The 22167-nt window shown below is 29.5% G+C and overlaps 1 long non-coding RNA gene across 2 annotated transcripts in view; it reads right to left on the reverse strand.

Annotated features, from left to right (window-relative positions):
- Window positions 1-2290: 2290 nt before the first annotated feature.
- LOC127071687 (uncharacterized) overlaps window positions 2291-22167 on the reverse strand; it is a 108548-nt gene continuing 88671 nt past the window's right edge. Inside the window, exons 6-7 of one of the 2 annotated variants that reach the window (XR_007785190.1) lie at window positions 6008-6437; window positions 2291-5425 (exon numbers count right to left, since the gene is read on the reverse strand). This is a non-coding gene — a long non-coding RNA (uncharacterized LOC127071687). Of the gene's footprint in view, window positions 5426-6007; window positions 6438-17507; window positions 20707-22167 lie in introns of those variants that run through there. The other variant, XR_007785191.1, reaches the window with a different exon arrangement.

A 22167-nucleotide genomic window follows, 5' to 3' on the forward strand; every position in this document is an offset into this window, starting at 1 on the left:
ACCTACGTTACCATACATTTAAGTAGATACGAATAAATGCATATAGCGCAAATATAACTCTCATAGTTGCAGACATATAACGCAATAGTTATATTGTTCATTGATTTCTAATGTGTTAAATTTTGGACATTTTTTCATCACTCCTTAGATTGATTTCACGATTCTTTAATAAAGGTGATCAGTAGGGATTAACCTTAAGGACGGTGAATTCGAAGTCAAGTAATTGTATAAAAAAACCATAAATCGATAGGACGAAATAGGAGATCTGATAAATTAATAGGCTGAAAAAAGAACAAGACAGTAAATACAATATTAGAATAAAGATATAAATTTGCTTAATTTTTCTGGAAGTGATGTAGAACAGTTGCTTTTTTCCTTAATTAGGAATGTTCCTTAGGAATGTTTCCTTAGTTAGGCCATGTTCAGAAAGATTGCATGAGAACATAGACCTTTCAACTAATCGAAGACTCATTGATTTTTGAAGAAAGTCTTATAAACTTATTAGAGTCGTTATAAAATGCAGAATACAGACTTAAAAAAAAAAATATATAAGCATGTGAGTTGGCTTTCGAATTAAACTACTCCAATTGACCGAAGCAACTCCTGTATTGGTTCATTGATAACTGAGATGTGGACCACTAACCTCTACAAAGCTAGGCGGACCATACTAACACGTAGTAATTCTGGATCTACAAAATTGTAGTTAAAGTAGGATTCCGCAGTTGATCTGAGATACACTTCTACATCCATCCTGCAAGAAAAAATAAGTATTAGTATGGTTATTCTTCCTTTCGGGATTGAATAATAAAGTGTTCATTTCTGTAAAAGAATTAGATTACTTGGACTTGTCATATGTATGTATATTTTAATAATTCAGTCCTTTCAGTAATATATATTATAGTAAAATATAATAAAAGAGAAAGACAAACAAACAAAAGGTTTTACGCAATATTTACACTATCTACAAACATTTGCTTTTGTTTGCATAGCCTGTCTATCCTCCGCTTTCTACATTGCTGTTCAACTGACCTGTGACAATACCTTATCTCCTTGTTTGTCTCTGGCTATTCTCGTTAAGTAAATGTATAACCTTGTGTATAATTTTGCAATATGTCATTTCCGTCTCATTCATTTGCATTCTTCTAGCAATGTTTTTCCAACCATGATCAATACGAGTTTTAATCATATCCTCGAAGGTGATCTCGTCATTAAATCTAGTCAATTTTTTCAGGCATTTACCATGATTTAGGTTATTAGTACCTGTTATAACGGATTTATTTGTCAAGAAAGCTTTCATTTCGAATTAACAATATCATAATTGATACTGTTTGCCGATTGTAAAGACTTCGTCATTCAAGATTTGTTCTTATTTCGGTATTTAGTTTTTAAATTCCTTGAAGCCGTTTGTAAAGTATTGATTGTCATCATCAAGATTTCTCGATCCTCTAGGAAGAAAATCAATAGCAACAATGAGCATTTGATAAAACGCATTCCTGTACATTTGTATTATAATTACACATTACTAAATCGAATCAGTCATCTTAATCAGAATATCGATCGATGTGTTTTCCAATGTTCTATAAGAAAGTCACGTATCTGTTTGATTGTGGGTGATACCTGTTCTTTACTATTGTTTAATATTTAATTTTTTACTAATCTTTTTACCAAGGTGTTCATGAAGTTGGCACTGCAATTGGACCATATAACTCAATATCGGCAAATCAAATATTTTAAGAATTTATTTTGTCTTCATTACCTTGCAATATACTATTTTTCAATATTCTGACATATTATGGACCGTATTTTTGCAGCAGTAGCAAACAATATTAACCCTTAACACTCCGTTAGTTTCGTTACAGAGACATTCATCATTTGTTGTATAACTCCGATGGAGTGATAATCAAGACATACTTGATTTTGAAGTATTAAATAAGTAATAATATAAATATTTTAACATCTCAAGGTAATATTAATTATGATTCTGATATTTCAAGTAGTAGTAGCGAAATCATACCATGGAAGAGACAAAAAATGAGAATTATTGAAAGTGAAAGCGAAGATTTACTAAAAGATTAAAATGAATGGCGTGATGTTACAGAAGAATTAGATATTTCAAAAATAATACATTTTAGTGTATCAACAAAAGTTATTAAACCACAAGTTCCTTCAAATATTACAGTCGATACAATATTTCAATTTGTTTTTCGCGGAAAAATTGATAAATAAAATTATAAAAAAAGTCAACAATTATGCAGAAAATATTCCAAAATTGAAAGAAATATCTAGTAACTCTATTTAGAAAACGTGGCATGATGTGAAAAGAATGAATTTTGGGATTTCATTGGGGTTATCGTTAATATAGGTATGATATCTATTGTAAATATGCAACAATACTGTTACATTACCTATTGACCAAACCAATAGTTAACCCTACTAATGGAGACTTCATAATCCATGATAAGATGTTTTGGGTCCTTTCGCATACCTTGACAAAACTGAAGTATCGGAATACGATATCCGTGATAATAGGCAATCCATCCTAACGCGTCGTTTAGTTCTACCTCGGAAGAATGCCGCGATTGCTAATAGCAGCATTTTTTGCGGCCTAGATTTTCGTACGATGCTCCGGCATCTATTAGTGTGCTTTTATCAACACCTTATAAGTAATATGATGTTATTTACCTTTTGTCGTACTTCTAAAATTTCTACCAGATCTCTTAGTGAGTCCATTTCAGTACATTTTTTAAATCTTGATCAATAATGATCGTTTTTTCATGTCATAATTACTATAACTTCTTTTTCTAGTCGAAATTGCATAAAGTTTTGTATGGTTCTTCCCAATTACTTTCAAGATTCTGCGCTTTGCCTTTTCTGAGTTCAGTGTTGAACAATCACATCTTTTGACCTTCTTATAAATTTGTCTTATTCACTTCTCAATCACACCAGATCTTCATCTTGGAAGATTTCATTTTTATTCGCTATCTCATGATTCCGTGGATTTCGTCTAATTTCATCTTGAGTCTCAGTCCATCTGCATAAAGCGTATTCTCCTCCTTTCATCCAGATGGACAATTCTGAAGAAGATCTAATGGTATCTTCAGATCTCTTGCAATAAGCATCTATGCTGCAGATAATCCGATTGTCTCATATTTTGCAAATCTATAGGCCAATAAATATAAGAAATCCATCGATCACAACTCCTTTGGCGCTGATTAAAGAATTTCGTTGAATAATCTATTCTTATCTTATGCTGATGTTTCATGCCACTATTGATAGCAGATGTAATGCTATTGTCTTAGCTTTGCAGATTCCTAACAGCTCTACAATTTCCTTGAATAACTTAGATTCGAAATTACTATCCAGATCTATGTATAATTCTAACGGTATTCTATGTTTTGAAACAATCTGCTCAACAAAAATCTTATTTACTATTTTTAAAATTCCTAAATGGAAATGCTTCTATTCACTTGATGTAACAGTCTACTACTATTAATAGAAACCTATTCTCTCGTGAAAACTTCGACAACCGATCTAAATTATCCATTTACACTTGTTCAAAAGGCATATCTACATTGTAAATTTGCATTTCTCTTTTTTTTTCCTGTTGGACCTTTCCTAGCGACGCAAACTGTGTATGTTCTATGTCAATCTTCTACTTTATATTTACAGCCAACTCTAATCAAAACTTTAGAAAAACTAAAATCGTCGATGATACGAAAGTCTCTTTAATCTCTCGAACGAATTCTAATAATCTCAATTTCATAAAATATCTTTTCATTTTCCACTTGCGGATATAAAGGTTCTGGGATCACAGAAAAATCTTTTACTAATTTTCAATAGTATAAACACAATTATAGAAAGTTTCTAAGTTTCCTATTTTGAGACACGCATAACAAATTACTAAAGATCAATTTATTTTCCAGCATGATAATGCCATCGTTCATCAAACTAAAGTTATAGAAACATTTTTACAAGAGAAAACATTTCAGTTATACCATGACCTGGAGCAAGATTAAATATAATCGAGAATTGTAAGGGGAGAATTTGTACATGCTGTGTACAAGAATGGATGGGGAGATAATAAGATACAATTAAAAGAATTAACTATAATAGAATGGAATAATTGATTTCAAAAGTACCATCAGAAAGTCGTACAAATCTTTACCACACTGAATGATCGAAGTTATAAAGAACGAAGACAGTTATATTCACTATTAATTTCATATGAATTAGGACGTAAACTTTTTGTTGGCTTAAATATACGTATACATTTTGTATGGATGATTATATGTATGATTCTAATGTACTTTAATTTCATCTCCGAAATAGATTTTCATTTATATATAATAAATGTCAAAAGCAATGATCTTATCTAATAACAAATTTCTTTTCTTTGGGTCCTGATATTTATATACTATTTGCTACATTTAGAAATTTTAAATTGTTTTCGAGAAATTAAAGATAGCAGAAAGACACATGTGCTATCATTTTATCCAAGATTGTTCAAACAACAAGTATATATTCGTAATATTACTTATAATGTTTGGTTTTATAAGTGAAGGAATTAATTAATTCAAGTTGTGCGTTGGTACAAAGAACAACTTATACTATTCATAGAAAAGAAAGAATGAAAAAGAAGTCTTCGAGAAACTATGGAAATTACAGTATCAGTTTCGTCTCGGAACGTACAATAGAATGTGCAATCGTAAAGATGCGCCAAATTACTTCCGACTCAACAAAAAGATACGTTAACACGCTAATATTTGATATCTCCAGTGCCTTTAACAATATATGGTGACCCTTAATTTTTCAGGAAAATAAAATGCTCAAAGGATGTGTTCAAAATAATTTAGACTTATTTCGAATATCGAATGTCAAGATCTCACTAGGAGGTCTTCAAACATCGATGATTTACGTCACGGGAAAGGAAAAGCACAGAAACTTGAGAGTAGTTGGAATACAAAATTAGGAGTAATATCAATGATGTGATATCCTCCATAAGAAAATCTTCAAAAAAAAGAAATCTGATCGTCCATTCGGATCATTTGGCACATTTGGTATATAAAAAGGACAAATAATAAGGAGTTAATCAACGATAGACAAATTTAGGGAAAATGTATGGGTGATTAATACTTTTGTACGAATGGATTAAATATAACTAAAAGACAAGATTAGTGAATATATGCTTGCCACTTTTGTTCTTCAGGAAAGTCAAGCTCCGTATCAAGAAACACAACATAGGAACGGACACAAACACAACATATGAAATTTTGCATACTCGACAAGAATACTTATCTTAGACTTACTGATCTGTACGGCAAACGAATTACGGGGAAATCCTCATGCAGCTGAACCCAGGTGAAGTACGTGGCCGGGCTAATAACTATCTCATAGATGGGCAAGATAAGATAATCCAGACATTCGGCTGAAAATCATGAACCAAATGTTTTATTTTAATACTTTCGCTATCGAAGATGTAATCAAATTCTTTTGATTTCTTAGGTGAATTCCGGCAACATAGTTCTACGTCGTTTCAAAATTGGAGCTTCTATTCCTAGCTATAAGGCTTGCATATCACACTAGTTTAATTTTCACATTTCATTTATCTAACGTGAATAGTAAATAAACAAGTAAACAACAATATCCAAACAGTAATATTTCTGAATTTATGAATGTAATTAACCTCTTGTCCAGCCTTTTCGTGTTGGCTAAACGTTTGAAGTTATGACAATCGTACACGTTTTATGGCATGTAAGGTACAACTAGTTTAATTTTGCAAGTTGTTTGATAAATAATTACGAATAATTCATCAGTAAAAAAGAAACATTTATTATCTTGAAGTAAATAATTCATTAATAACATTTTATTACAATTTCTGAATAATTCTTTATTTTAAATTATTAACGTTTGGACAAAGTTTACAGAAAATTAATAATCTTCGATCGTATGGTATCTTTCGATAAGCACATTGGTATGTGTAATGTAATTTTGTATCTTTTGCACTCACTTTTCTTTTTATTTTTTATTTTTATTTTTATCGGAACTTTATAGGCTCTTGATGGCTTTGATTTTGATGGTGTTGGGTCAATATACTTGGGAAAATAATCCAAATGTTTCGCGTACAGTCTCTGTGGTAAATCTCCGTTTAATAATCGTCCTCGTCCTTTATATTCTGGTAACGGTACATTTTTCAGTAATGATTTGGCCATATCAATTCTATAATCAGTGTAATTCTGTTTTTTTTCTATTATTTATTTTGTCGAACAAACTATGTGAGTTAAAAAGTGCAATATCAAATACATAAAAGAAAACTTCTTAATATGATTTCGTATATTTTCCAATTATTCCTTTTTTGTATTTAAAGACATGTTTTAGTTTCGAAATACGATTGAATTGACTTTTGCCTTGTTTAATCACTTCTGCTGTGTTCTCGTGTTCTGTAAAAATAATATAAACTTTAAAAATAATATAAACTCTAAAATAAATTTCGTTTATCTTTCCATTTTAATGCCAATATCCCAAAACTTCTCATTCTATATTCTTCCTTTTTTAATTTTGCTTTAACAAAGTCATTTGGTATATTTTTTCTTTTCAAACGTATTGTCCCAACATTAGCTTTACTGTTACGTAAAGTTATAAATAATTTTGGTAAAAAGTACAAATTGTCTTAGTATAATGTTATTTACAAAATGCAAAAATCTAGTAATTTGTAGAAATATTATAAATGATATCGTTTCTTTAAATATTAGCGTTTTTATAACGGCTTTCTTAGACCAATTCATTTGAATTTTCATTTGAAAATTTTTTACCTAAACTATTATCATACATAATGCAAAATATATCTTCATTTCATTACAATTTACAAGAAATCAAGTTTCGTCGATTTTTCATCTTTTATTTTTATTGTTTATTATTTGGTCTTCATACCAATTCATCTCCATTACAATATTTTTTTCAGAACATATTATCCAATATTATATTAAAAATGTCTCATTCTTTTTTATTTGTACTTAACTGATATAAAAATGCTCATTTTATGCCAGGATATCTAGGATCTAGATAGAATCAAAATATCTAAGATCTGCATACAATTCCTGATTTTCGATTTATTAATTTTTTTTTCTAAATTCATTACACTGATAGTTGATAATTAATGAGGGCTTCATCATCGATATCATCTTCAACAACCAGTCGTTTACAATGTTTTTGTACAGTAAATAAACTACCACTATTATCACTATTGCTATTAAAAATATCTATCAAATCATTATTTGCAATATTAGCACAACTCTCACTATCCTCATCAATGTTAGATATGAAGACATTTTTGAAGATGTACTTTTCTAATATGTTTAAGAAAATATATCTCAATATGTGAATGCGGCCAAGAATAACACGTTACTAAGCCAAGAAAATTAATGAGTTTTACCCAACTGAGACAAAAAGATATCGGAATAATTAAAACAACAAATTTAACACGTATTGCTTATGTTAAGATCGGTCTTCAAACCACAAGCCTGACACGTTGTTTACGTTTGACTTGATCGGTTTATCACGGTTCTTATCCATAACACTTATGTTTAATCCGATTCCCTTACTATAAGTCTCACACAATATTGTCAGTGAAGGAATTAATATAGTAGTATCGTCAAATGAACGTAATTATATTTGTATAGTAAAAAATTCATCATTCATTATCCCCTTTTTTAGAAAAATTGGCAATATTTTCATTTAAAATTTGTTTAGATTAAAATTTAGTCATTACAAAAAGATTCTTATTATAAAAGAAGAAGATAATTTTATGAGTGAAGTTTATATGGATGTGTTTTTTGATTATGAATTAGAGTCGAATAATAATAGTGAGACGGACAATGATGTCTCAGTAAGTTTTAAACGAAGAAATGCTAGAATAATAAGAAGCAGTAAAGACTCTGATAACTTTACTGATACCTAAGATGAATTTTTTACTAGTATGTTGATCCAGAAAGAAAATTAGAAGCTTTGTTGAAAACGTAAAAGTTAAAGTATTTCCTCACAACCATATTAATGCAATAGCAGCATTATTTATTGATGATGAAATTCTCGAACATATTGTAATAGAAACGAATCTAAAAACGTGGGTTTTTCTTCCGGGCGAAGCGAGTTTATGCTCCAAGTGAATGCCAAGTCAGTCATCAAATTGGGTAACCTCATGGTACTCTATAACTTCAGCATGACTATTGTACTTCAACTTACAACGGAAAGGTGCTTAGAAGTGGATCTCTTCTGGAGAAGAACCTGAGAGATAGCCTTAATTCTTGAGGATCTTGCGGTTCGAACCACAGATATTGAAATATGAAAGATCTTTCAGGAAAGCGAATAAAATATTATCGATGGATATCCTATAGCTGAGAGTTCTAAGACTGGAGTTCTAAGACATGAAAAAGTTGAGAGAAACCCGCTTGGTGAGAACCTCAGTTGTCAGGATGATTACGAAGAGCGATAACACTATTTTGAATAGATATAGTGGTGTTCTGAGAGAACTAGGAACAGATAGACTGTTTTTAGGTACCAATATTTTAACATATAACAGTGAGCATTTATCCATCTATGAAATCATAGCTTGCGAACGTTCCAGAATATTTAAATATTCTAAAAGAGAGCTTACTAATCTATATATTTGTAAACGAATTATGCATTCTTGTAATTAAAGTTTGTTTTATATTCAAAAGCGGAGTTATATGTAACAATATATACATTATATATGTGGGATGAATGGTTCTAGCATTAATTGTGTGTATATGTGCATAAGATAAGTCGATCGACAATTGAACAAGAATATGAACTGCTTTTGTAAGGTGCGTTTGTTTATGAAAGGGAGATAGAGGGCTGAGATACTGGGAATAAGAATGAAATAGAAGTGCAGCGTAAGTGAGATAAATAATAAATAGGATAATGTAATGATTAGGACAAAGGACGATCAAAAGTTCTGAATATGTGTGCACGGATGTGAGTGGGAATAAAAAAGGGGACAAAGAAAATGTAAAAGAAAGGAGAACGGGGGGCAATCTTGAGTAAATCAAGTAAAGAATAAAAAGGACAAAAAGCGATCTTAAGTAGACCGACTTGAGAGTAAAGAGTAAAAAAGAAAGAGTTACAGCATTATAATATCTTAATTAATACCATTAATCATAAGAGTAAAGAGTAAATGATTCAAGTTTCGCTAGCCTATATCTTCCAGGTATGGTTTATCCTTATATTATCCAGAAAATATCTTACATTTATGTATGATATAAGTTAGATAATTCTGTTAAAAACCAACAAGAAAATAAATAATATTAGATTGATATACATGTGTTATGCTCTGTGGCGTAATTCAAAAATAGTCAGCTTTTGATCAAAAAAAAGCCTTTATATGGAATTTACCTTACGGAACGTGAATTCGAAAACGAGCGATTAAATAAAGCGACATAGGGTGATAGGATGAAATAGGAAAATATTTCATAGATTAATAGTTTGAGAAAAGAATAAGACAGTAAACATAGCATTACAATAAAAATTTCAAGTTGTTTATCATTACCCTACAAATAGCATACAAGAGTGGCTTCTCGTTTGAATGAGTTAATCAGACAACATTCAGAAGTAGTTGTGAGCCAATATAGAACGTTCAACTAACTGATCGAAGACTCACATTTATTAGTGTCTTTATAAAATGCAGAATACAAACTTATTAACTAATTATCTATCTTACAAAATGCAGAATATGTACTTATTATCTAGTTACTGAATTTTACAGAATGCAGAATACTGAATTATTACATGATTACTGATTTTACAGACTGTAGAATAAGGACTTACTGCTTAATTATTGGCTTCACTGTATGCAGAATTAACACTGAATACAGAAGTAAAAACTAATCACTTATTAGATATAATCATTTACTAGATAATTAGCAATTGTTTTTACAGAATGACAAGTATCGACCGACTTTTTCTTTGATTGATTTCTTCTGACTTTCCCTTTCCACATGCACTTACCTCATCTACAAATCATTTACGAAACTTGCCGAGGATGAAAGCTTTGCTTCCTATCGGATGATAATTTTACCATTACAATTTTGATTAGTCCATATATTTAACAAAAATTTATTGTAGGAAAAGATGACATTTATTTAGCTCAAAGATTTAAAGAATTTATAAAAGTGTATGTTTATAAGAAAAGAAATTATAGGTCTAAACTGTTTCATATTTCCCGAGATGATAGTTGTACATATGAGGGCCTAAGAGTCTAAGAATTATAGAGAGTTAACAATGGCGTGAAAGGATATCATTTAAAAATACTAAAAGGCATCAGCTTACATCCTATTTTAAGTGTTAATATAATTTGTAACGTGATTTAAGTCTAAAATTAAAATAAATATAGAAAAAAATAATTGTTACGGTATTAATCTACATTATGGTATTCATCTACATTACAAAAGTATCCTGATCTTAAAATTAATATATATAAAAAAAAAAAAAATAGTATAGCAATTATTATTTTTAAAGGCAAATAGTGGTTGTAATTTGTAAGAATGTTATTCTTATGTACCAGTAGTGGTATCACAATTTAAAGACTCTATTAGATAAAACGAAATAACTCAGGCTGCAAATAAGCGTTGAAAAAACTAAATATATAGTCACTGATAGTATCCAAAATATATATAATATCCAAAATAATGGAAATTTGGTCGTTTATGATAAAATTTTGGAGTGGATCGGTAAATTTAAGTATTTAGAATCGATTATAAATCAAATTAATGAAATAAGAGAAGAGCTTAAGGAAAAAGTTAATTTGGGAATTAATTTGGGAATTAATTAATTAATATTTACAGAATAATTATTTTTCTGGTAGTTCTTTATGGAGGCAAAGCGTGCTCACTTTTTAATCAGATTATAGAACCTTTACCATGAATTAACCATATGGTACATAAATTTAGACGAATAGCGGGGCAGAGAGACATAGATCGATAGTATAAAATAGGAGGAGATATCATAGATAAATAAACTGAAAAAAAACGAAGCCATAAATAGAGTATTAGAATAAAGATTCCAAGTTGCTGATCTTTTCTACAAGTATTGGAGTATGTAAGAGTAGCTTCTCGTTCAAAAGGAATTGTGAGAAAATATAAATCAAAAGAAATTGACTGTTCAATTGATTGTAAACTCGCTGATTTTTAGATGTAGTTCCATAAATTTATTAGCATCTTTATAAAATGCAGAACACGGAATTATTAATTGATTATGGGTCTTACAAAATGTAAAATATAAACTTATTATTATTACTTAGTTACTGTTTTCATAGATTGCAAAATACTGAATTATTACTTAGTTACTAATTTTACAAATTACCAAATAGAAACGGAACCAACTAGAAATGGATTTATTACCGGCTTTACCAAATACAGAATATTTAATAGCTAATTAGTGATTGGTTTTATTAAAATTGGTTTTACAGGACGATAAAAACTGACTAACTTTTCAGATTTTTCTGACTGATTCCTTCTAATTTCCCCCTCAGATATGAAACTTGCTTAGAATTTGCTTCCTATTTGATAATGACATTACTTCTACGATTTTGATTAGTCCATAATTTAACAAGATGTCTATTATATCACGAAACGAGATTTAACTCGCGTCAAAATTCGAAAAATTTGTCGAAGTGCACTTTTATAAAAAAAATATCAGAGATCCAAACTGTTTGTCTCCAGAGGTGATAGGTGATCGCATGAGTGGTCTAAAGGTCTAAAAATTATAAATTATTGACAAAGTGCAATAAAATAGCGAGAATTTAATTTGGAAATACTAAGAGGCACCAATTTACTTCCTATTCTGAATGGATCCTTCTTAGGTTATGCATTTCTAATCTTTAATGACAGAAATATTGATCATGAATGAAGAAAAATGCCTGCATGCAGATCATAATAAAATCATTATTTAGATTTGTGTACTGCTGTTCCCCGGAATAGGCAATTATGAGTGAATTTTGATTTTTAATTTTAAAAGCATTTTATTAGTATATGTGGTACTTAAATAGAATATATGATGATATATATAATAAATATTATGATATATGTATATGTAGAATTAACACTATCTGATATTTGTGTATATGTAATGTTTGTATTTTCTTTGAATTATAACTATGATATAGTATTACAGTCATAATATATTTATGTAATATAATATATTTAGGAATTTAAACTATTTTTTGTTATTAGACTCTGATAGCCTAGTTAACAAGTTTACTTTGTTTATCGTTCGTTTGTCTATTCGTTCAATTTGTCTATTCGCTCAATTTGTCTATTCGCTCTAGGAATTCTTATAGTGGATTTAGTATATATAGTTTTCTCGTATGCAATAATAGGTGAACTTTTTTGATATAAAAGCCGCACCGCAATTCGATATTATTCTTCTCAGTTTCAAAAAACATACAACTGTTCTTTTAATTTATTAACAACCTTAATTGCATTTGTACTTTCTACATAAAGCATACAATCACACAAATTTTGTGAATGTATCAATCGTCGTAAAAATGTATTCGTAGTTCTTTTTTGCAGAAGGTCCCTTTGTAGAGGTCCCAAATGATCTATATGATAAGTTTCTGAAAATAATTGTCTTTTTTCTAAGACGTATAAATAATTCTCCTATTTGCCCTGTTTTCTTTCCACTAATATACAAGAAATAGAGTTTTTTATTACTTTCTCGATTTTCGGTCTTGGCATGCAATATTCTTTAAACAATAAAGGTTTAATTTTCGCTACAGAAAAATGATCTTTATTATATGTTGCTTTAATAGTCTATATTTACATTGTTTTAGGAATAACTAATAGAATGTCTTCTCTATGATTTTTGAACAATACATCATTTCTATATATAACTATCAAAACGCCCTTTTTTTACTGCGTCAAATATTATTTTCACATCACTATCTTTCTATTGCGCTATGTTAACCTTTTGACTGTTGTGACAAACTTTTTCGTTCATCTATAAGAATACATGCCGGAAGAGGATTAAGATTTAACGCATCTACATGTATCATGCTTTATCGGGATGATGTTTAGTAGTACAGTTAAACTCTACTAGCAGAAATATTTACCTACACAAATCTTGTTTATGCATGATTAAAGCAAATGCGCAATAATGTATAATTATTTTGAATGTTACCCCTGATAAATAAGCGCCAAATCTGTTCAGTGCTTTCATGATGGACAAAGCATTTAGTATATCTTCGCTCTGTAGAGATCATCTTATATAATAGTCTTAACGCTGTGGTCGTAACTATTTCTACAGTCGAGAAGAAAACATTTAAAAAATAGTGTGTGTTTCTTAAGTTAAATGTTTCTAATCAAGAAAAAAATTAAACTTTGCTCTAATTATTTGCAATTGCGAAAAGAAAGAGCGCAGTATCATTTCATAAATCATCTAATAATGAAGAAGAAACCTTTTACAAAAATTTGCATATTAGTGATAAGAAAAAATAGAAATTTTCAAAAAGAAAAACATAAATAGATTTGTATCATCAGATTCTGATGCAGATATCGATAAATGTAATAGTTGCGATAGTGAACTTGGTGCAGATACTATTGAACAGATTTTATAAGAATTAATTATTGAGGAAGATATCGAATATGATAATATCGAAGAAATTGCAACTCAATGCGCTAAATGAAATGAATTTTGTCTGGAACAGCTGGCATCATCGGGCAACTACATGATACTATAAATCCGTCTAATGTATTTTCTTTATTCGTTAATAACGAATTAATAAATCTGCTTGTAGAAGAAATAAACGGACATTAACTAATTTGAATAAAATAAAAGTTCTTGGAATTGATTTTGTGGATGAATTTTGTAAGACTATAAGCAATTATTGATAAAAAAAACTTATTGTAAAATTTTGATTTGCTCACGTTTACCATCGTGCCAGAAATCATGCCACAAAATAGATTTCAAATACTTCTCGACAGAACAACCTCCATTTTACTAATAACACTACTATTACTCTTTGTAATTTTGACAAAGTATATCCACTGTTCAATATATTACAAAAAAAAGATCAGGAAATATTTACACTAAAAGAAAATATCTTCGTTGACGAAACATTAATTTCATGGAGTGGAAGATTAATATTCAAGCAACATATTCTGAAAAAAAAACACACAAATATGAAATAAAATTATTTAAATTATACTTTCCTGAAGGATATACATGATCAATGAGGATCTATAATACAAAGTCAGTTAGTGATATCGCAGAAACTGGACTGACATATAATGTATGTCTACAACTTGCAGGAAGGCTTTCCAGATAAAGGATATATTAATAATTTTTATATTAGCTATAAATTAGCTATATCCTATCTAAAACAAAAGACGCATATAGTTGGAATAAACAATTATAGTTAGAATTACAAATTACAATTAAAAATAGTAAAAAGTCTATTCCAAAAGATATTTCTAAGCATAAGTTAATAATAGAAGAGATAATTTCCAAAGAGGATGATAATGGTATCAAAGTGCTGAAATGGAAGAATTCTCAGGATGCGAGAATTATATCTATGAAGCATGTTTCATCAAGTATAAAAAATAGACCTAACAGCATCTTTTATTAGCCGACAAGTATCCGGAAAATTAAAATCAGTAACAGCTTTCACATACAATAGAAGAAAGTCTGGAATAGATCACTCGGATTAATTAATATCGTATGCAACCACAATCAGAAGAAAAGGGATAAAAATGTACCAAAAACATGGTATACAACTTTTCTTTGAAATTATGATGATAAATACTTTTATAATTTACAAGCTAGCAACAGAAAAGAACATAAAAATAAGATAATTCATAGAATTATTAGCTCAAGAGTTATTACATATTCCTACAAACATAACACAACCTTTTTTTGCATCTAAATAGCACAATATTGCAGTTAGAAAAAATGCTTTTAGAGTAAGCATTAGACGTGGATGTGAATTGTATTATAGAAACCAGATTACCCTGATCAGTTTATACATGGAATGTTTTCAAATCGTATATTTAAAATAATTCTTTAAACAAAAAACAAACATTTGTATTTCTATATTACTAATATAATAATTTATCAGTTCTATTATATCATTTTAAATTCAAGTCCATCAAACTTCGTCATAATTAATCAATATAACTATCATCCACATACGAGTGATGGTAGCCTATTCACAATTTCCTAAATCAGGGAACGCAGCAGTCAATTTGTTAAAGCAAATCCTGTTTCACTCTGCGATGGCTGCTGTTCATGCTTTTTATTTAGCTACTTCTATCTGCTTTTGATGAAAAGTATTATTCTAAATTCGCTATTTCTGGTAACTTTCTTTCCCCATAAACTCATGTTCTTAAATGCTGCAAGCAGTTCTATCCTCATCGAAAGCATATTACCAGTGCTCGTCTCTCAGAATTAGATCAGACATTCCATCGACAATTTATTCGACGATCCTATCCACTTCGATTGGAACGCATTTTTACTTTCTCCTAAACATAATTGCAGAATGTTTTATCTTTTATCCAACTATGCTTCTCGAATTTTCTACGCAGCATCATTTTGTTGGAACAATAATGAAACATGCTTTTATATTCTAAAAATAAGGCCTCTACCGACACTTCCAGTAATTCTGATGTAAAATAAAACCACTCTAGCATTCTTCCCCGTAGTCCCATTCCGATTAGGATTTTTCAATGTTCATCATCCAATCTATAAGTTCGCTTTAGCATTTGCTTGTCCAAGTTACATTATCACCTGATAGTAGTCAGCTACTGTGATTACCTCTCATGTTTTTAAATGCTCGATCTCTTCTCTGAGAGCATTTAACTATTCTTCTATGAGTCGCCTGTTGTGATAAAGATGTTCAGAATCATGATCCTCTGTTGTAAAAGCGCCTCTCTCTTTCGCTTCCTTTGTCCTGCTTTTTTTTCAGTTGGCATTCTTTCTCTCTACGTATCTGACGGATTTGGTTCGTTAAAACGAACTATCAACTTATTGGTGGTTCCCATGTATAACGATCCTAATAATTTCAATTTCTTTTTTAGTTTAACTACTGTTAAATTACTCATAAGTTTTGTACTTAATATATATCAGTTACTCTCAATGTCACTCGCGATACGTCTCGTGGAATGCTTCCCAATGTAACTAGCTTTATTCCGAATGAATCCTGAAAATTTAAGTACAGGTTTAGGCCAGAATATTTGGATAACAATCCTGTCTATACATTCGTTCGACACTTGATGCTTGAAAAAGTAAAATTCAACTGAACTGCTTTGCTTTTTCCTTCATGGCCAGTGTTTTATATCAGTAATGATGCTTTTTTCTCTTTCGCTTGCTTATTATCGCTTTCTTTCATTCATGTATATATTATTTTAGATCGCGACCTATAAACTACGTCCAGACAAAGTGCGCCTGGATGTCTTATAATCTACGCATATGCATAAATACTCATTCTTATCGCTGACGTTTATTCGTAGAATTACGCCGAAACTATTTATTTTTGATACTTAAACACATATGAAAATTTTTCTAACAACACGTCTCTTGACTATTAAATCATACGCAATCATGACGCTTCCTTCCAACAAAACAATAGAATATTATAAAATACCTACGTATTCTACAATTTTTATGAAATCTTATTATTTTTTTTTCATCGAGATAGATGAATCTTGTGTTCAAGGACAGATCCTTCTCATCAATATTTGGGCTAACAAAGATATATAAGAGGACAGATCCTTCTCATAAATTCACATATTTGGCCTAACAAAGATATTAACAATTTCCTAATGGAGATACAATACCCTCAAAAATCTTAAATAACAAAGGTTAAATGGCATATCATTATTAAAAGTCTTTTAATTTTCTTTGGAATTTTACTATTTTTTAAATTTCAGTTAATAGTTCCCAAGAAAAAAGTTTTTTGAACTTTCAGATGCAATAGAATGCAAATTCATTATTGAAAACACCTATTATTTTATTAAATCTTCAAAATATGCAATAACAAAGTCTGAGATCAATGTTATGTCGAATATTCTACAATACATTCGATCTTATTTAAAAGCATTCTTCAACTTCAAATATTATACAATATTATAAGATCAAAAGCTTGTTAAAATTAGTTAATATTTATTTGCTATTGGAGCGATTGAAATCAATTGCAGATATAACGAATCTATAAATTTGATGTCAATTGACAGAATAGTTTGATAAGTTTGATAGAATAAATTTATAGTTGGTTTGAAGAAAAATTTATAGTTGGCTTTCATGATTTTTTACTTTAAACTGCGAAAATTGTTTGCAGTATTATAAAAAAAGTCAAAATTGTTACATTCTATTTCAAAAAGAACGATTATGTTGAAGCTGTAATCTAAATATTTAATGAGATGTTGTTAAAAAAAAAACTATTTACCATAAGTATGTATGTATTTGAGAAAAAATTTAATAAAATAGAGTAAGTGCAAAACCTGAAATACTAGTCAGAATGGACAAATATAAATAAAGAGAAAAAATTACAGCATTTAGATATGTTGAGATCGATCATACTTACTATTAAAGAATTGTCTCGAAGTTCAGGTATATTACATAACAATGTTTTTAGTATTTTAAAAACTTCTTGGTTCTATCCGAATAAAACGCACCATGTGCAAGAGTTCGACAAAGATAACATATATTGAAGAAATGAGTGAACGTATCATGAATAATCTAAACTTACTGTATACGATTTGTTTATCTGACGAATGCTCTGTTCTCTTAATAGATTGAATAATCGACATAACTATCGCTATTGTTTAGATTATAATTTTTAAATATTCAGAGAAGAACGTTCCCTGAATAATGGAGAAAAATCCTGTATAATGGAATTTGTAGAGTACTATTTTGAGTACCAAAATTATTGGCACGTTCTTTTTATCAAATAATTTGACTAAAAAATCATACTTTGATTTACTTGAGAATTATATTTATCCAATTTTCGTAGAAATCATTGAAAATGATGAAAATGTACCGGGTTAAGTATTTTATCAACAAGATGGAGCTCTTGCGCAAAATTGGATTGGTAAAGAAGTGTTATCTATACTCCTATATATCCTTTATCTTATATATCCATATCTATATCTTTAGATTTCTTCTATACAAACATTTAAAATCCATAATATGTGCTACTTAACCGGATTCAATTGAACTTCAGCAATTACATAATCGATGAATGCTGTTAGATTTCATCAAATATACTGCAGAATGTTTGACGTAGCTCTAAACTAAGATATTACTCCATATAGTTAACGGTACCCCTTTTAAATTTGAATAAAATAAAAAGATTTTTACAAAAGTAAATTTTTCATTCTATTGTACCTGAAAAAGTTCAAAACACACCATGATAAAGAAAATTAAAAGAGCTTTAGTAACACTATGCAACTTGATCCTTGTCGTCATTTAAAATTTTTGAAATTATCTTCCTCTATTTCCAGAAGATTACCTCAAAATAGGTGAATTCATAGCATAGACTTGTTCCTTTTAAAAGAAAAATTGACTTTCCCGGCTTAAAAAAAAAATCATGGACTCTTAAAATTGGACAATATATTTCTAAAATATATGGGTATCTCAGTTGCTGAAAACCATCCAAATATTTATTATGTTTTTAATGCTATGAAAAATGTTTATATTTTCATTGGTTTCAAAAATGATATATCATCGAAAAATAGATTTTTTCAAGTGAATCAATATTTTTTATTCGGTAAAAATATATTTTTTCTCATTCTATCTTGCAGAAGAAACATAATACATTTAATCTTCAAAGGATCTTGAACAACAAAAATGTGATAAAATTATAAGACAATGTTAGGGTAGTATACGAACGTACTATTTATATTATAAATCTTCAAAGTGATGTCCATCTACAACGATACAGTCGGCAATATATTTATCAATAGATATGAATAAGGTTTGTTCGCTAGTTAACTGCGAAAACATCATTCATGTATCGGTAAATGTTTCACAATGGCTTATTATTCGAAGTAAGAAAGGATTGAATTAATTTACATTTATCGTATGTTAAAATAATTAGAAAGTTTAAATAAATCAATAGTGTTGTAAACAAAAACAGTAACAAATATCTAGAACTGTTACACACGAGACAAATATAAGAAATGTAATTGACCAAAATGCACATGTATACGTTATTTAGTATACGTTAGTAATTGGAATGAGAAATTAATACTAGTAATACTAATAGATCAACTATATCACGTATACTGAAGTTACAGGAATTTCAATTATTTCACCTATCGTTTCATCAAGAATTTCACAGCAATGATTTTGAAAATCGTGACTCCTATTGTTGACTTTACAACATTTGAAACCGATGAAATGTTCTTTAAGAAAGTACCACTTATGAATCTTCCACCAATCATAGTCAGGCGAATCTTAAAAATACGCACTATTGTATATTGTATTATTGATTTGTCTCTGTTCTTTAGTTTGATCATAGAAAGATATATATTTGTTTGATTCTTTAAAGGGAATGTATATTGTTTGATTTTATTATCTCCTTATTTGACTCTATCGTGTCCGTCATAAAAGTTGCTCTCATATGTGTTTAAGTTAGTTAATCCTTTCGCTCTTAACGCCGGATATATCCAACATACACGAAGAGATTCACACAAGCGTACGCCGGATATATCCGGTATACACGATATGACCCACAGAGACGTAGTACGCCAACTAAAGGCAGCAATATTTGCGACTTAGTTTTTGAATAGCAGCGCTTTTTATAACCACCGCACAAATTATTTGACGAAAGGAATAAACCATACAATTCGAATAATATTTATTCTACCTCTATTTTTTTCATTACTATTAAGTGCCATAAAGGAATAGACAATTATAGAGCAAAACATATCATACTGAATTAAATTATTAATCACTAAAACTAAACATTATTCTTTCATTATCTTCAATTATTAATCAAACTTTTTATACCTATTCAATAAATTTATATCTTTTATGTAGAAATCACGAGTATATTGTTTTAAAGAAAAGTCTATTTTCTTCTGAGATAAACTGTCTACGCGCAATGTGCACACTTTCGTCACGAGGCTCAAAAAAGGGTTAATAACCGATACTTCTCTCTTTCTATTTTAACCTGGAAATCGAGGCTGGGTTACATCTCTTATTCCTCGAATTGACATGATAATATTAACATTAATATATAACCATGATTCTGAAATTGAAGACTTTTGCATCTCTCCCTCTCTTTAGTTGAGAGTATAAATCACTAATTTGAAATGTAATAAGAAGTGGAAAGAAGGCGATAAGAGTTGGATACAAATGTGACGTAATGAAAGCCAAAAGAAGCAGGAGGTAAGTAATCCTGGTGCTGCTTTTGGTAACTCATAGCGTAGAGTGTGAACTGAGCTAACATTCGGAACTAAAACATGGAATAACTGAAGCATAACGGAAGCTAAATTAATAAACTAATAAGTTAGCTCCTGAAATCACATATTAGTGTACTATGGGTAGTAGTACTATATGGTAGTATAGTAAGAAATGCTCCATCTGTATCCACTTATCCTTTTTTCTTCCAACAGCCTTCAATCTTCTAAATGTCTAGCTAATCCAATTAATGTTCTTCTATCTCTTGTAGATAAATGATCACAACAGCTTTAGTATGATCTATAAAGAAAAAAGATAAATTTGTTTATTTCGTCTATTTGTTTATTTATTTTGTTCTTGTAAATATTGGAAAGAATACACGAAGCAGCAAATAATATGGTATAAACCGATGTTATTTGTTGTGCTCTCTGTCCCTCTTACTTGCTTGGGAGGTTCCTTACAATGTAGTCATGAAAATACGTTAAAATATAATGATATTTAATGGGAATGCTTTTACAAACGAAGTAACTTAAAATAATTAATGGAGATATTAAAGTTTAGATAAACTAGACAGCTCCAAGAATTGTACATATTGTACATACTAGAAATCAATAAAATGTAGCACTGAAAAAGGACCCATATGTGCACGTCTTAATTTTTGATCCCTCAAACATCCAATTTCATACATTATCATCCAATGCTAATCATAGGGTTCAGTTACCCTTTGCACTCGAGAGGTGATTCTCACTCACCATTTACTTTTGTGTCAATTATCGGTTTGACGCGATACATCAAGCGACGATATGATATTTATTTGTGTTTGATTTCTTTGAAACTCGAAATGTTGTACAATATATAATTTTTTGAAGTGTAAAATATACCTTCATATAGCGATAAGATTTTCTTATCTTACCTTTCTCCAAAATCATGCATCAAGTTGTATCTCTTTGCATCAGTTTGAACTTGGCAATAGTGATAATAAGAATATTATTTTTAAATTTATTGAAATAAATTTGTTTAAATAATATGATAAAAACATTAGTTCAAGTGAAGATAAGTTTGATTTTTTGTTGCTGAACGATGAAATTATATTTATATACGCAGAGCTTAACGATATAAAAACAAAAGTAGTGATAACGATAGTGATGAAGTAAGAATTGTACAAAAGCAAAAAATCAGAATAATAGACTGTAACAGTGAAAACGATGGTGTTACTGCAGAAAACGTACAATCAGATTGTTCTGAATGTATAAGAATTCGAATAATATAGTTTATAACCAAAAAAACTTGCAGAACCGCAAGTATCTTCAAACATAAAAGAACAAATAAATTTTTTTAAGTTATCTTTTACAAATGAACTAGTGAATGAAATTTGATTTGAACAATGAAGTTACTGAAATCAATAATTACGCCGAAAAAATGTTAGATACTAACTATCATTGTACTCAATATGGTGAACTCGGGGCAGTATCACTATTGAAGAAATATGGTCATTTATTGGCGTAATAATAAATATGAAAACTAATATTGCAATTGGCAAATATACAAGAGTATAGTATCAACAAATAATATCAGTCATATTCCATTCTATCCAAACACGTTCACGAGAAACAGGTTCAACTGAATTTTCTGAATGATTCATCTAAAAACACTTCCGGCACAAGAACACGTTTGCAGCTTGTAAATTGCTTTCTGGATTATATCAATTCAAAATTCTTGAACTATTTTACACCGAGAAAACAAATTTGTGTGAATAAGTCA

This window comes from Vespula vulgaris, chromosome 22, assembly GCF_905475345.1.
Source record: "Vespula vulgaris chromosome 22, iyVesVulg1.1, whole genome shotgun sequence".
NCBI classification, from domain to species: domain Eukaryota; kingdom Metazoa; phylum Arthropoda; class Insecta; order Hymenoptera; family Vespidae; genus Vespula; species Vespula vulgaris.